General features: G+C 40.8%; 1 protein-coding gene across 14 annotated transcripts in view; it reads right to left on the bottom strand.

Moving 5' to 3' along the window:
* fat3a (FAT atypical cadherin 3a) overlaps positions 1 to 18,324 on the bottom strand; it is a 155,603-nt gene that overhangs the window by 109,315 nt on the left and 27,964 nt on the right. The gene's annotated exons all lie outside the window — the stretch shown is intronic.

Here is an 18,324-nt window from a genome sequence, read left to right as displayed (position 1 = left end):
CCTTCTGCACCCCAACCCAATGCTCTACCAATGAGCCAGTAGGCCCCTAAAAGGTCATTACAAAAGAAAACATGGAATTTTACCTAGAATTGTAAAAATATACTTGTTTAAAAAAAGGCTTTACTTACTTTTTACTGCTATGTCTGTTGTAGTTTTCCAAGAACATGGACTTTATGTGGCTAAAAAAGAGCATCCTGCTTTATAGTGGACTAAAGAGAAGTCTTTCTCATTTTAAACTTCTAAATGTGTCGGCAGAACTGTGTAATGGGCTGTATTCTGAGAGGGAATGAGGTGACAGTGCTTTTTGTTCTTATACATTTCTTGTATGAAACATCAACCCCTAGATGTGACCTCCAGGGTTTTTAGTTATGGATTTTTGCTTTAAGCTATGCCCTTAAAATCAGCTCTCACCAGTATTTGAGTGAAAAGTGACAATACAGTAGATTTTCTTTCCATTCAAATATATATATCCTACAATATAATATGCACTTATCGTCACTACATCTTTATTAAACTTCAGTACAGTTTCGTGTAGACTCACAGTTCCTGGTTAGGGTTAGAGGAAGAATGATGGTTTGGTTTAATACAGGAAAAGTTCATGCACTGTGACTTCAGACACAGTGTGTTTACTTACGTTCAACCAAACCCACAATCTTTCCTGAACCTTAACCAAAGCACAGACGAGACTCAATTGAAGTGCTACAGTGAGAGAGCGGGAAACTCTGGTCTCTGCTGTGATTGTCATCTGTTTTGTAAATCTGCCCAAACCACCTCCTAGAGACTTGCTGCCTAAATGTTACACTTCATTCTTTCATTAAAAAATACAATGAAAAGTAATCAGTTGCCTATAAACATTATCCAGCCAGCGACTGCACGGCCACCACAACATAATTAAAGAATATGAATGGAATAGTTAGGAGAGATGGCTACTATAAGGTTGATAAAACAATATTTAGAATGTTAAAAGACTGAATTGTGTTGTGTTAATGTTGCTGGTTTCTGAACTATGTCTGTTACATGGACTTTGCGATGGCAGTGTGAAGTGCATTTAATGTCTGCTCCAGCTGAGTCATGTACGGCTCCTATTTCATGTCAGAAAACAGCTTATTAATGTATTGTTTTAAGTTTCTTGTAATTGGAAATGGATTGTTTTCAATCCCGGCTTTTCCTTCTGCCCCATGTTCAGACAGTAGAAGGTTTATCATGCTCATTCAGTGAGGAACTCCAAAGAGGAAAATGAAAATCATCTTCCATCTTTATAAAATACTTTAGTCTTATGTGGTGGGAGCTTTTACGACAACTAGTATTTAGTTTACCCACAGATCAGGGAGACAACCCTGCCTGTGTGTGTGTGTGAGACAAACCACACAACTGCATTATGTGGGAAAACCCACATTCAAACACAAGCACACACAACCGATGTTAATCAAATAGTGCTGCCACAAGGACAAAATGGCAGCAGAGAATGAAGCAGTGTTTCACACACTGTCGCTCCTCCCCCCACCCAGCTGCTGTGGAACATGAGAACCCCCCCCCCCCATTTACCAAGCAGAGCACTCTGTCAGAGGGAGAGCAGAGTGAGACTGGGCAGTGGTGGATTAGAGAACAAATGTTTTGGGAGAGGAGTAGATGGAAAGAAAGAGTGCGGGTCTGCTAAATCACTTACCTGCCTGCAGCTCAACACAGCAACAGGAAGGGGGGGGGAGAGAGAGGGGCAAATGGGTCGGGTCCTCTCTGGTTACCTGCCCAGCCCTTACACACTGTTCTGGCAACATGAGTTCATTCTTACACATGTCAGGAATAATAGTAATTCCAGCAGCAGGTAAACTGATGTTAGTTATTTTCTTATGAGGTGAATCTGGACACAGCTCCTTGCTTAACACAGCTGAGCAGGGTTGGTCCAGGTATTGGTGGTCACAATAAATGGGTGGCTATAGCTCAGTAGGTAAAGTCACTTGTCCACAAACTAAAGGGTCAGTGGTCTGATCCCTGGTCCCGGCTATACAAGACACTGAACCCCTTACAGCCCATTCCCATCCCTAGCTGTGCTGTGCCGGTCCAAATTAAAATTAAAAAAAGGGTTGAGGAAGTACAGTACAGGATTGTGTAGTAACAGGAAATCATGCACAAATATGACAAAGTAAACTAACAACAATCGCTGTGTTGCAGAAATCAAGCTTCTTCTCAGCACAAGGCTGCATCAGACACATCAGACACTTTTGCACATCAGTAAAGTTTGAACGTGGCCTTACAAAGACCAGCAAGCTGCACATATTAAGGCCAGTTTATGCTTCCTGTTGCACACATACTCACACTATGGACTCATTTCTTTTTCAATACCAAATGGGGATGTCTACACATGCACATTCTACATTCATGCACTTTAAAACGTGGTCTTTTACAGTACAAGTAGCGAGTGAGAAGATGAGCTCTTTCGTTTGTTGCATTTGACTGAGTAGCATAAAAAAAATGAAAGAAATGTAAAACACAATTAATGTAAAGAACAGTGAGAAAAACAATACTTCAGTTGCATGAAACAAGTGTAAATTATTGCTAACACATGCGCAGTTGGAGCACTGGGCCAGTCTTTGTGGTCACAGATTGTTAATGTCCATTGGAAAAAATTCCATGTGTGAGGCCACATGATGATGATCACTGGCCGGCTGTATGTGCGTTGCCTTCTTTTGTGTTGTAGTTCACTTTGAGTCGATTTTAGTTTTATCACTTATTTTATAATGATCTTTGCATCGACTGTCACATTCCTTTAGCCCGTTTGTGACAAGTCACATCTTTTTTTGTTCTTCCCTTTACAACAAACGTACAGATAGTTAAGTTTACAATGTCATCCAGGCTACTCAGCATTATCTTCAGGTGGCTTCAGGCAGATTATGAGAAAACAGGTCGCTTGGCACAAACAGGAAAATGGCTCTCCTCTCTTTTTGGTAGTTTTTGTCTGTTGTATTTGCGTATGTGATTTTAGTTGGTTAATGTCTGTTTATTTCATTTTGCATCTGTTGTAAATAGTTTTTTTTATCATTTTTTCTTTGTCTTTTTGTGCCTCTGTGGATAATTTTAGGTTTCCAGTTTGGTTTTATGTCCGTTAACTGAACTCTGTGCAGTGGGGCCCCCTGACCTCTTGGGCCCCTGGGCCTTGCCCATTCAGTAATCCATCCATGGGCAGCTGACATTTCTTAAGTGCTGCTTTACAGATAGAAGCATTGTAAACGTCGCGAAATTGCCCTCAGCTTAACAGTGTGACTTGAATCAATAAATGTAACTGAGTATACCATGCACACTGATCAGATGAGTTTATATAAATTATTTGCATCTTTACCAACTGTAGCTCCTTCAGTATAATTGCTATAGAAACATGTCAAAGTGATGCTTGATGAATTGTTGTTGTCACTCATCTCCAGCCCCCTCAGATTGAAAAGTGGCTTTTTGTATTGTACTCTCTCTGTCTCTCTCTCTCTCTCTCTCACACACACACACACACACACACTGATAATGAAACTGAATGAGCAGTCTGAGCATATCTTTGTCTCCAAGGCTTTGTGGTATGAGAGAAGATACTTGAGAACCAAGGACAACTGCTACTATCTCTGCAATACTTCACAAGATGAGTGTTTCTGTCTCACACACATGCATTTTAAGTGTGTCGTATTAATATAGACACACACACAGACACAGACACACACACACACATACACGCACGGCACAACAAGCAGCTATGACCTTGACGTTGCCTTACTGCTATCCCTGATCATGGTCATCTGGCAACTGGATAAGCATTCACTCAGGCAAATTTCCTCATCCAAACATGTGTTGAGTCAGAGAGAGTCTGGTTCACACTCATACATATTCACACTGTACAGGCCCCCTCTTGCTAACACTGTTACTGGATGTGTGCACGGGATGCTTCGCACTCTGCACATCTCAGCGGTGCAGAGAGCATTCATTTTTCATGGGTGCTGCTACGATGGAAGGACGTACCCTTTATCTCACTCTCACACACAGACACACACACACTCCAGAGTGGTTGCATTGCAGAGAAGCAGAAATAATTGCATAAGACTGACTTCGACACCCCATTTACTTCAGTGGCTCCGAAGAAAGGCAGGGGGACAGCTTAAGGGTGTGTGTGTGTGTGTGCGTGTGTGCGTGTGTGTGTCTGTGAAAACCTCAAGCACTAAAACAATTGTGTGTGTCTCCCTGCTCCACCCCATGATAGGAAACTAAATCCAATCAACTTGGTCTTTTTTCAGTGTGTGTGTGTGTGAGAGCGAGAGAGTAAGAGAGACAGAGAGAAAAAAAGACAGACAGTGTCTCCCTGCAGAGCTGTATACACTATAAGCGTGAGAGATCCCACTCGGTCCAGACCACCCCTTGCCTCTGCTTCTGTTCCTACTGGGCCCATTTGTTCTGCTCTGAAAGCTATGATCCATTTAAGGCTTGTGTGTGTGTGTGTGTGTGTGTGTGTGTGTGTGTGTGTGTGTGTGCATGTGTGTGTGACTGTGTCTGTGTGTGGTGGTTTGTTCTCTTCTAGTTTTGGACTCTGTGTAACACTATCCCCACCTTGTCCCTCCAACCATCCCCAGAGGTCTTGGGCAGCAGAGACAAAAAACAAGATGGGGTGGATGGGAAGATGAAATGTGAGGAGAAGGATGTGGAAGAGGAGGAGGACGAGGAGAAGGGGGGGGGGAGGACAAAAGAAAGAAAGATTTAGGATTGAGCAGCAAATGCAAATGTTAATGCAGCTCTTGTTGCTCCATAGAAAGTAGAGTTGCAGTACAGTATGTTAAGTAATTACAAATCTGTTCCATTTAATACCATTTGTTTTTAGCTTTGGCCTAAGACGAATGAAACCAATTAATGATTAAATAAACTGTTGTGAATGAACCAGCTCTAACAGAATAGTACACATTCATTAGGTTCCACTCTTTTACATTATAACAACCTTTCATGCTTGATTCTCCTGTGCATGGATGATACCAGCACAAACCTGAAGAGATGTTTCATCTTCTGTTTGCCAGAGGCTTTTGTTGCTTTAGCTGTAAACTACTAAAAAAGGTACTACAGGATAGACGGAGACATAGGGGTCATAGTTTCAGTTGTGTCTTCTTTAAAAGCTGATTTATGCTGTGTGTCGGGCATCATTGTCATTATGGAAAATTTCCCTCCTGGGAGTCGTCTTCTCATTAATAAAGTGGACACACTCACATTCACAAGATCTAAATCTCATCTCTGTAGCAGCTTTTGCACTCATGCTACATATCAGCACACTCCATCACTGCTTTTCTTCTTGGCTGCTGTCAGCAGACACAGACTTCAATGTAATGTCCTTCACACTGTCTGATCAGCTTTTGCAGATAATTATTGAGCCCCGACTGGGATTGAACCTGACTGGGAAACATGTATGTAATAGGACGAAAACAAAGGAAAACTGTGGCCACCACATTCTGCTGTAACACTACGAAAACTAAAAGTTCTCCTAAACCCATCCTTGAAAATGAATTTATGCAAACCGGGTCTGTGTTAGTTTTACATGGCTCAGCCTCAGGTTAGTTCCAAAGTTTTTGACCAATGAAAACATCTATTATGGAGCTACAGATCAATACCTAAGAGGTTCACTACCTTTATAGTCTCGGCTTTACGCTGGTGCTACTCTTGAGAACAACTCTGCTCAAATTACCAGACAGAGCATTGTTTGATTAAAACAAAGGAATTATTAACCAACAAACATGTGGTAATAATGGCAGAAAGTTCACAACCCAACTCAGTCGTGGAGATATAGATTTTAAATATAAAAAGCCCTATTGGTCCCATGAACAAATTGTGGGACCTTAAAGTCATATGCCATCTACATAGCCTACAGGTAACCACCATTCCAGCACCAGCAGCCTGTGGACACATTTCAAAACTAGGTTATGCAATGATGTGAGTGAAAATGTACAGTTTGTGTGAAGCGTTAAGTGTCCATAATTCTAAATAATGTAATATATGGTCTGAGATAAATGTTACTAAACTCAGTAAAAAGATTTCAAACCATAATAAACAACAAACCTTAACAAACCAATTCAAACCGTCGCTTTCTGGTTTCCCGTGTTATTCACTAATAATAGAAAATATGTAACACGGGATGTCTTGAGCCAGTTTATTTAAAGCTAATCATATGTAAATTCTCTCTTTACTTATTTGTCGACTTTGACCTAAGAAAATAGCTCTCGGAAGTCAGCGTCTGTGCTCAGCTACTCATTTATGATGGAATAAGCGCCACTCAATCACTGTACAATCACAGCACCTCTGCATACTCTAATTCAAATCTTCATCCATTTTATTATAGACCAGGTAGCATAAAGACTGTGAGGTACAAAACTCTTTAATAAGGCAAGTTGTACATAACAAGATCATGGAATTACTTTTAAAACTAAACATGATGCTGTTGACTGGCAGCCATAGCTCTGTGTGACTAAATGTGTTTGGAGGGGATGGAGGTATCCAGGCAGCCATTGAATTGCTTTATGGGACCATGTGTTCCCACCTCCTGTGTATAGCTGACATTTTGGCTGTGCATACACACACATACGGAAAAGGCAGCAGGTCAAAAGTTCAGCTACAACCTAATTAGCACTAAATTCTTCTTGCTGACATTCCAAAATGGCAGCAAACTTATTAAATAATGACACCTAGCCCACCTACGCTGGGCTGCAGGATTGGCCGAGTGCTTACAGTTCACACCAAAGGCACAAGAGCAGGTAACTGAAATACTGGAAAAGAAATAAAGGATATTATACAAACGTCTATACAATAGAAATAGGTATTGAATCCTGAAGCAGTGAAATGAAACTGCCCTATTACTTCAGGTCTGAACTGTATGTTTGTGTTGACTCTCAAATCTGCAGTTCATTTATTAAATAGCTAGAGGTTATGTTAACTGAGAACTTTCCAAAAGCTGTGTAAGCACTAATGGCTAATTCGAAAGGCTGAAACAGCTTCACAAAATTAGGCCGAATGTTAGGAAATGTCAAGGAAGTCAAACAAGGTGTCCACTGAACAAGTCGACTGATGAATGATCAATAGAGCAGCTTTAGCTGGAAGCAGCTGTTGAAGCGGCACAGGCCAGTCCTACAACATACTGAGGGCATTTACATTTTCCCTCCTGATGACTGGAGCATGGAAACAGGGAAATAAAACCAATCGCAAGCTGGATTCACCCTGCAAGGCAGCCAACTATACAAATGGATTAGCTCAGTACCCTGTGCTACAGAAGTTCTGTTTTTGAGCAGAATCCTGGGCTAACTACAGGAACACCTGAGATTTACTCACACACCTTCTCAACTCTGTATGTATACTTATAACAAAATTGAAACTGAAATTAAAATTGAAACAAAGCATGAGATAGATTTTATTTTTAGGCCATTTACAGTATTTAGTCATTTAAAGTGAGGCAACAGTGAGACAACTCATATTTGTCTACTTTGAGAATAAAAAGGTCTTTCAAAAGTGTTCATATCTCCCGAAGACTAAGGAGATGTCAGTGCTACCATGAGATAACAAATGATCCTGCTGAGGAATGACTGCTCTTCCCAGGAATGGCAGACTGGTCAATTACCCAACATGAGCAGATGTTGTAGCAAACATTTCTAAATAACTCAACAGCATATTCCAAATAGACTCTACTCACCACTGTATTCGTCTACGACTCAAAAGCTGAGTTCAGATTAGAGGGCACATTATAGCATTAATGTAAACATGCAATGCGCTGTGAACACTGATAATGTATGACATGACAATACAGTATGACACAGTTCGAGTTCAGATTATTCTATCTGAAGAAGTTCCAGAGAAGCGCGTAGAGTACAACTAGATGACATGGTCTGAACTGAAAAAAATAAATAAATCAGATGATGTCATCTGGAGGAGTTGGTTTGCTAGAAGCTAGAAGAGAGATTCATGTGTATGTACTCCCCAGACTGGAACCAAAGAAAGTAAGATGAAACAAAGTAATCTCTAGCTTAAATCAGGAGCTGGGCACTAGACCCAAACATGTCGTGCAATCAAATTAATGAGCCATAGGCTAAAAGAGTTTCCTGGCTTCTGGGTTTGCTTCAGAGTTGCGGGGCCCTCTGTGCAATCCTCCCTACTCCCTAGACTTCCTATAATGATGAAGTCACAAAGGTATTCTTGTCTAGGGTCTAGGGAGGATTTAAGATTTAAGATTGAAACATGTTTGGGTTCAACATGTACAATAGAGTACACACTGTCCTTCTTTGAGGTTTGAGCTTTGCAGAGATTTCTTTTGTCATTATAGTAATGGAGAAAATGATATTTTGGACTGCAGGTGTTTTTTGTTGTAAGAAAAACTGGCTACACCCATGGCTAAAGCCATGATGGCAATCCAAATATCCACCACTACATAATTGCACAAAGTTCGGGACAAAACAAATGTTAACATGAGCAAATGTAGCAGGTATCATTTTTACCATAGGATGTTATTTGGTCCTAAACCACAATGAAAAACCAAAGTCTGCCTCTTAAAGAAATGTATTGACTGTGCAGATGTGAGGTTCCAGCATGTCAAGCATCATCCCTGTGGAGCAGCATATTGACGCTTGGGGCATGTTCTATTCTACATGCACCCATGTGTAGCAAAATAGGTCAAATCATATTGGTAAACATCAAAACTACAGTAATTAATATAAATACAGACAGAGAGCATTTTCTACGACACTCTGCATCACAGTGACTGTGATTAATTACAAGGGCTGGGATTGAAATGTCTAAAATGTTCATAATTTTATCCTATTTGATGCATAAATCCAAACTGAATTAATTTTACAGAACATTTACTAGTCCGTTCAACTTACAGCTTTTCTGGGCCACATGTAGCAGCTTGAGCGTTTATTAAATCTTCATATAGAGGAGATCGGCCATGTGCTGCTGACTCGGCCCCCAAGGGCCAAACAAATGCTGCACTGATGTAAATAGTTAGTGTACCAGCACAATGACTGGGCAATAGAACATAACTGGCTGTCAATAGCAACAGCATGTCAGTGGTGCCTGAGGCCAATTCACATGCTAATGTAGCATACTAACAAGACACACACACACACACACACACACAATACACTCATCAGATTGGTCAGCAGAGATTGCTTTCTTTTCCAAATTCAGTGCACAAATCTGTAAATCACATGGTGCAGTAAGAAAAGCAGACAAATAACCAAACCATCCGATTCGTGTTTATTTAAAATCTGCTGAAGCTTCAACCACAAGTATTAGCATATATAGTGTTTGTATCCATCAGCCTGATATACAGTATGTTATGGTTCTGTGCCACAGGGCTCCATTATTGTCCCATATACACAGTCCTGCTGCCCCATATACTCAGTAGAGCACCAAATGTGGATTAATCCGCTGCTGAAAATAGTCCCTTTTGTTTGAGTTACAGCTGTTTTAGGCAGGCTGGCTGCCAGTCGGCTGTCTGAAAATTGCATGACACAATTAGTTACACTGTTGACTGAGAGAATAACTAAACAGTCTGCTATTTAAAGTGTAAGAAAATGTCATCAGACACACACACACACACACACACACACACTCCATTACAGAGTGAATGTAGCTGACAGCAGCAACAGACCAACTAATGAAATAAGAGTTGATTAATCACAGCTGAAAAAAAACTGGTAAAGACAATTGTCATTTCAACATTCACCACATTAATATAAGAAGAGTAATTCAAAAAATAAGGAAAGAAAAACATCTTTTTAAATCTATGCAGTAATACAACTTTCTTTCTGACACACACCCACATGTACACACATGTACCAACACAATCTGTCTTAGATGTATCATGTATTCTCAGCTCATTTTCCTTTTGTGATTGATTAGAGTTTCAAACTGGGAGAACAATTACATTGCCTCTAGTTTTTCCTGAGGCCAATAAACAATGTGCTGCTCAATAATTCATCTGTTCTGCTGCAGCATGGATATCAAAGCAGGGAAAGCTGGTGCTGCCCACCACCCCTCATCTGATCCGGGAGGAACTGAGGCTTGAGATAGGCTGTGTAAAAACTGCACTGTTGCCATACCAGAAGACCATTTCTACAGGAGACCAATACATCTTTTTCCTTTACGTTGGAGTTTCCTACATAGCAGAAACATGAGACCTCTGTCCAGGTTTTTTGTGAGAATGTGCTCCAACCTCAATTGTGCCCAAATAGGACGTCTCAGCTAAAAAGCTAAAATGATATTTTGTTGTAACTTGTCTTCTTTTTTTTAGTTAAATACCCAGATAGTCAACACAGTTATGAGCAAATGACATTTGTGCAGTTTTTGTATGTTTTTTCATGTAGCAATTTCTAATTAATTGCTCACAGGAAAAGAACAGGATCTACTTCCTGTGTTTATTTTTGTGTTTTCCCTCCAGAGCCATTTAATTATTGAGCATCAAAACAATTATCAAAATGCATTTTGGTTCACTTGGACTTTTCAATATGTGAAAGGAAACCAAGCCAAGGAGAAAATAGACGAGGTTTACAAACTGTTGTCTGTTGTTGTAATTAAATTTTTGTTGCAATTGCATAGTATTTTGCGCTTGACGCAAACTGTGCTTATTAAGGGAAAGTGAGTAGCACGGAGGTGGTTGGGTGTAGAAAGCACTAGACTGTCAAGCCAAAGACCCGAGATCGATCCCAGAGTCCTGTGTCTGATTAAGGTCAGGAACCAGCTTCTATTACACCAGTCCCCAATCTTCCTCACTCGATCTGACCCTAGCCATCTGCTGTATCTACCTAAACATAGCCAGAAATGCTTTAATAACACTGTAGTCACAAAAACTAGACATTGTTAGGCAGAATCACATATTACGGCGAACAAAAACATGTCATCTGATAAAATTTTATTACCATGTCCAGTATCAACGTATATGCAACTCACCATTTATGTTACATTTCAACATTTTCTCATTATGTTTACAGGAAACATAATGATGTTGAAATTACTTTTCTCTGGAAAACATAATCGGGTTTGCAGTTAATTTTTAGGAGACAGGGTTGCTGGAGAACTCACCATATATTTCAGTAATGAAAAAAAGTTCAGGTTGAACTCAACACGGCAATAGGATTGATAGGTCCGGTCATGGCAGATTAGCAAGTAGGAAAGTGGTAGGACTTTGATTTTATTCTTGAACATTCCTGTGGTTCCACTCAGAGATGAGTGTTATGGATAATGCATAAGTAACAGAAGAACCAGTATTCACACCTCTTGAATATTACCAACACGTTATATTATCCCAAAGGCAACTGGACTTTCTTGAGTTTCTTATAGACATTTCACCTCATAAATCCCAAAAGCTTCTTCAGTTCTAACTGACTGCTGACTGTAGGCATCCCAGGTATCACTCATTTGTGGAGTCGTTAAATTGTCAACACCCTGAGGTTGCTGAGGTTAGATGTGGATTGCTGTCCCACTTGACCATCGTAAAAGTAACTGGGAAGAGGTACCCTGACTGTAGTGTGAGTGGATGATTAAGTGGTGTCTGTAGACGATCTCGTCTTGGACATAGATGGCATCCTTAACTCCTCTTCCCAATCATCAAGTATCGCACATCATGTGTAAAACTACTGCAGTACTTGAATGGTAGTAAACCAAAACCAGGTCTGAGATTGAACTTTTTTACAAATCTAAAATTAAAAAAGCTCAGTCCCATAAGCATCTACAAAATGACAGCCATGAATTATCGATCTATTAAAGCCTGAGCTGACAGTCCATTAAGTGTCAGTTAAGTTGACACCAACTTTTAACCAGCAATTCTCCTCCTCTAATTTGCCATTCGTTTGCTCCACGCTGTTCTTGGAGAGCAGTCTAGCTGTGACTCTGTGTGTGTGTGTGTGTGTGTGAGTGGGGGGGTCAGTGAGAACTCCTAGCAGTGCTCTGTGATCTGAATGGATTTAGGCATGAAAAGCAGTGGGGGCTAATGTTATTGAGCAGAGAAACGTGTTGAGTCTTAGCTAAAGTTGGTAGCGGATTCGCTGCTCCATGACTCAATTTGCATCTTTGTGTTATCTAATACCATGAATAATGCATTGTGAGAGTCTGCTGCTCTGCAGTTAAGACGCCAACTCGCGCACAACACTATGGATATCAATTTAGACATTGGAGACTACGCACATACATAAACAGATGTGAGTGACAGATGCAGAGCAACAAACAAGAACACAATCACTCATTTGCTTCCTCTGCTAATCTTAAAATAGTTTTCTTTCTTTCTCCAACTTCCTATATCCCTCTGTTTCTTCTACACACTCACACACACACAGATCGGCCGTGGGAATAGAAAGTCAGCATGAATATGAATGGAAGCGAGCAGATTAACATGCGAACAGCTGCGGAGTCTCGGTGATTTCTGTGTGGCTAGTGTTCTACCAGTATTCTGAAAACACCCTGCAGACCTGACATATTTCTAGGCATTGATGTTCACACCACACATACACAGAAATAACCTACGCATGCATTCATGCTCTGCATGTGTCCTACAAAAACGCACATGCTCCCAGCAGGCTGGGAATTCACCAGTTCACTCATCCTAGAGTAGGACTATCACTTCTGACTGACGTGCACTGTGACAATGGATATTGAGCCAAGAAGTACAGGAACAAGAAGATTCCACCTGGAGACACTTTCTGCCAGTTACATTAAAACTCAACAATATCTGCACAGACTGCTCTTCAGTCACTCTTCATGTATCATAGAGCTGTTGCATTCCCAAACTCTCACTGTCGCAGAGCTACCTGGCAATAGCTTGTTAGAAGACGTGGGATTTAATTAAAACAGCTTGGTGCCATCAGATTACAGTGGGAACAAACTGGGCAAGCCAACATTACTACTGAGCTTAAATCAGCATGTTGCTGAGGCATGAGTCTCATCAATTACAATTATTTCAAATGATTGTATTTTATCATTTGAAAAGTGAGGGAAGTAGTGTTACACTTCACCTCTCTATGGATGCCAACCGCTCCTTCCAAAACTTAAATTAACAAGACAATGGACATCATTGTCTGACAATGTCCTAGTTCATGCATGCAAAAACTGTGTAATTGTTGTAGTCATTCTTGTCATGATGTGACAACCAGAGATGTGGTTCATGCCAATCATACAGATAAGTATTTATACAAGATCCGTTTTGCAATTGTGCTGCAGTTCACACCAAGGCTCTACAGTGCAGCACACTGGAGAGTGAATATTAGAAAGTGTGAATGTGGTAAATAGTTTGACGTTGTGCATGAATTCACTAAATTCTGAAGGTGTACAAGGTGTGCAAAACCTCCAGCAGCTTCTCATTTGTAGTTTAAATGCAACTGATCATTTCAGATGTCCCTAATGAACATGGATTCTATGAGTAATTTGTTGTTAAAGTCTTCTCCAGTGTCTGTACTCAGCCAAAGGTTTTTTGTGAACTTAAATGAACTAAACACCATTTATCCAAAAGAATTTATTTCATTTGGGTTCTGATGATCCTCAGTCTCCCATATGATTCCCATCATTTTCATACTCCAAACCCATTCAGTAGGCCCTCAATTATCTATAGGCTTCATTTAATGAAGGATTATTGTTGTTAAATAAATATTGGATCAGACTCTGTATTTTCAGATATAGAATACAACAGGGTCTATGCCAAAAAGCTATAAAACAGAAGAACTCACACATCTGCTTTAGTCATCACAATCTAAAGCAGTGCTTGCAATCTCTCACAGCACATGTAACTTGCAGACGCGCTGTAGAAATGCTCTCCTGTTAAATGCTTTATAAGTTCTTACAGAGGCTCGAGTCCTCAGATGAACACAGCACTTGCTCATTTTCCTGCAAGTTGGCAGTCATTCTGCTACAATATATGTCTGAGCAGTCAAACATTAATTTGAAGGTTTTTTTTTCTTTGTCCTTTCAGCTTATCCTGTGAGTTCAGGGTCGCCACAGTGGATCATTTGCCACAGTTTTTACGCCGGATCCCCTTCCCGACGCAACCCTCCCCTTTCTACAGAGCTAAGCTAGAATATTAGATCAGACTATGGCTTAGAGGTATTGAGGGCTTCCAGACAGCACTGAGAAACTGCAGCCAGCCTCCACATATCAGGTCTAGAAAGTGTGCGTGGCAATAGCAAGCCTATTTTAGTCCTGAGTGTGGGTGGATTTGTGACTGGGCTGCTTGGTGAAGAAGAGAAGCCTGCAGCTATAGCAGCCACACTGTGTTAAGGTGAGACAAGCTGTATGGGCCCAACTGGGACTGGCTGACAATTGACTGGATGCAAGATGGATGGGGTGAGAAGCCAGAAGGTAGAGGAGAAGAAAAAGATACTGGACAAGAACAAGATATTCCCAAGGCTGGTTCTTGCTAGAAACCAATGCCTGAGCCAACCAAGAGGTATTTAGAACAGATCTGAGGGTTCGAGATCCTCCTGGGTGTAAATTAGAGTCATCAGCATAACTGCTGGCTCTGCAGTAACGAGGGAGTTTCCCAGTGGGATTGCGCCTAGGCTGAAGGCTTTAGACCAGAGCTTCTGTGGAGGGAACACAAGCAGGATCAGGCCGGTATTTATAGCACACAACGCTCTATTTCTGACCTGAACGAGCTGCTACCATCCAGTCATGTCCTGGGGCTGTACACACATAATAATAAAACATATATTCACACAGAAGCATATGCACAAGCACACACATTTACACACAGCTGTTTTCTTTGAGGATAATTGAGCAGGAACATCTGGAAAGGAACTTGACTGCAGGTTAAAAAGGAATTCTCAAGTTTCTTTTAAACCTGCATTGCAAATGCCCTTTGTATGTGTGTGCACACGCTTGTCATTTACAAGCTGTGACCTCCATCTCTGATAGCTCAAATTTCCCACTGAACAACAAGGTGACAGGAAGAGGAGCAGATTCCAGATCAGAAAGACATTGTTTGTTCTCAAACCTGTAGGTACAGTCTGGAAGGATGTGAACCACAGCCGCACAATATCACCACAACGTACAACTACATAATGCCACCACATCACACAACATGTCAACACAAAGGCTTGAATGGGCTTGTCTGTAATCCCCAGTCGCTTAACCACAAATGCAACAAAACAACCACACAATAAATTCTTGCTGTTTACAGTTCTCACACTCGTCTGAGCAGCCAGCTCAGAGCAGGTCGGATGACGAGCGAAAGGAAAGTGAAGAAATGTTATCAGGCAAAGCAGAGCATCTGATAGAGCCGCGGTTTTTAATGCACGTCGATTCTATATTTTCAAAGAGAAGTTGACAGAAAGTAGCCCAAGGAACTCTGTGGGGAGCACTGCATTCAAAGTAGCACATTAACCGCTTCCATTTAACCTTGTAAACTGTGGCCCAACCAGCAGTGTGGTTGGTCAGAACAAAGGCAAACAAGCACAGTTCAAACTCATTGATAGACTCATAGTTTAAATTCTCAAAAGTTTCCAAAGAAAGCAAATACGTCAGGCTGAATGTTGGGAAACTTGAACAAACTGATGCCCAAGACATCTCAAATATTTCCATTTGTAGCGGCGCAGCCATAATACAATGTCAGTATCATGCAGAGCACATCTGTGATACTGTCAAACAGTGAAGAGAAATGGGGAAAAATGTAACATTATCATTCTACTGTTAATAAACAATTTTCTGGAAATGTAGCAGATGTCATTAACAACTTCTCTATGAGTTTGATCAAAGCTGAGCTGTTTATAATGAGGTCGTGAACAGTGTGTCCAGCAGGGTCAATGAAACGTGTCCTTTTTCAAAGCTGCATCATAGGATGCTGATTTGTCCGAACTTTTAATCCAGAATAATGTACAAAGACAGGAGAGATCCTTACAGGGAGGTATGCTGCCGTGTTTTCAAAGCAAAAAGTAAATACAGGGCGGAAGACTGTAGCTCAGCTGGTAAGGCAGTTGACCATGGACCACAGGGTCAGTGGTTCAATCCCCGCTCCTGGCTACAAGCCGAAGTGTCCTTGGGCAAGACACTGAACCCCAAGTTGCTCCTGGTGGGTCAGGTGAGCACCTTGCATGGCAGCCACTGCCATCGGTGAGTGTGTGTGTGAATGGGTGAATGGGAAGCAACATTGTAAAGCGCTTTGGGTAAAAGCGCTATATAAGCGACTATTTACTATTTACCACAAAGTGACCTGTACAAGTCTAAAGAAGTTGCTTCCCCCTTAGTTTTTCAAATTTGGGGCTGTAAAAGCTCATGATGGCCACTCAGTCTGCTTGGACACACACAGCAACAAATATTTAAATGTCAGGAAGACTCCGAGACTACTACTCCGAGGTAGAAGGGGAATCTGATTACTCATTTGCTGCATGTGTACATGCATATGCAGTTACCATGTTACGTACAAACTGTGGGGGCACGTTAACACAATTTATCTGAGTAACCTGGTTACTTAAGTGCATGTAAACACAGTTAATGAGCTTTTTGAGATCACTGCATGCCACATATGTTTGAACACACACATGAGAGCAGCATTAACAGAACTACTGTTGCTGGAGTTTTTATCAAGGACAATCACCTGCCAGTCTCACTTTCATATTCCAGTATCATCTCAGCGTCCATCTTTATTGGCCATGTTTCCATCTGTCTCTATCACTGTCAGTGGGTGTTTCATGAATCATACATGCCCACAGTACAGATGAATCCTAATGAACCAGTGAGATCATAGCATGTCTGTTCATCTGTCATGGTTTCATAGCTCCTCACTGTAGTCTTCTTCCCGGGGAGGATGGGGGGGGGGGGGCATTTCCAGCTAACTTCCTCCTCTTGTTGCAGAGAAGCACTTAAGAGGAGAGGAAATGGAAACCGATCTGAAGCGCATCTGCATGGATGAGTGGCAGAAGAGTGGATGTTCAAGCTCTGAGCCAAATAACTCATTAGAGGAAATGTTCCTCTGCAGTTTTGACCTTTGCTTTGTTAAATTGCTTACAGCCACTATAAACATATGGTCTATCCATCCGCAGCTCATAACTTATTAATTGGTATTTTTTTAATATAGCACAAACAGACGAGTATGAAAATGCCAATGGTTTATTAACTAATCCCTCTCTGGATGCCTCGTTAAGCACAAACTGTTAAACATTAGCTACCGGTTACAGCTCACTGTGTGGTTTTTTTTGTTGTTTGTTTTTTAACAGCTGCAGCGTAATAACCAGTGAAATCCATGATCTAGGACAAGCAAGAATTTTGAAAGCAATTTAGGGTTGAAACAAAAAAGATTTGTATTTATTAATCTTTAGATTTTCTTTTGTATATTGTCAGAATAAACAAAATTCCTGAGTGCGGTTTTCACATTGCTCCTGTTCTATCCTCTACACCCAAATGTTTTATTATCATTATTTGACATTTTAGCTTCAAAAATTAAGTAATGCTGTTAAATAATTCCTCGGCATAACTGCTGTTGCAAGAAAAAGTAATTGCAAGTGATGGTTCTTGCATAAACTGGTCATGAAGGCGTCACACACATCAACAGTGGTTTAGAACCACCATGACTTATAAAACCACTCAAACTGTGTCCGTGTGCTGTTTACAGGCAGCAGTAGCAGATGGAAATTGATGTGTTTGTTGATATTTGTGGTTTTGGTGAAGAGCAGATCACATTTTATGAGCAATTTAGGCAGAAAAACAGGAAATTAAAAACGAAGCCATTATTTTTGTTTCATTCTTTTGAGAAGGGGGGACACCTGGCAAACATTTAGTGGAGTTGATGTGACTTAATCGAATACTATGATATGAGGCCACGTGCAACAAATAATTCACAAATGTCAAGTATATGTACCATATTTTAAAACTGACATACTCTAAAATATATCAGTGGATCAGTTTTTGTGACAAAACTGGAGCATTAATTGCAAAAGTCAACGGCATCTATGAATTTTTAAATTTTTTTCTAGAGCTTCATTGTATGTTCAACCAGAAACGTGGCAGCGACACAAACTGTTCCGTTTCCTGGTGGATTATTGCAAAGTGCTTCTGTTCAAGACATGCAGAGACAAGGCTCCAAGAGAATGCAGGACATGTCCATCAATCATCCTACAATCACTTTGCTTAGTGTCAGACATTAATTTTTGCATCACAGCAACATAGGGTAGTTTTTAAGAAGACAGATGATGATGATGTCCACACTTCTGGGTTGGTGAGATACCAGGAGCAATGCAGGTTTTGTCATGAGGCCTCTGAGGTCAAGAGCTTTGGGTGATAAAAGAAAGTGACATCAAGAATACAAGAGGCAAAAACGAGTTGCCTTTCCTGGTCTCACCAACCGTTAGGTCTGACCCA

The sequence above is a fragment of the Channa argus genome, chromosome 6 (assembly GCF_033026475.1).
Source record: "Channa argus isolate prfri chromosome 6, Channa argus male v1.0, whole genome shotgun sequence".
In the NCBI taxonomy this organism is placed as follows: Eukaryota; Metazoa; Chordata; class Actinopteri; order Anabantiformes; family Channidae; genus Channa; species Channa argus.
The sequence above is the reverse complement of the archived record's forward strand: the minus strand, read 5'-3'. Positions and strand labels throughout refer to the sequence as shown.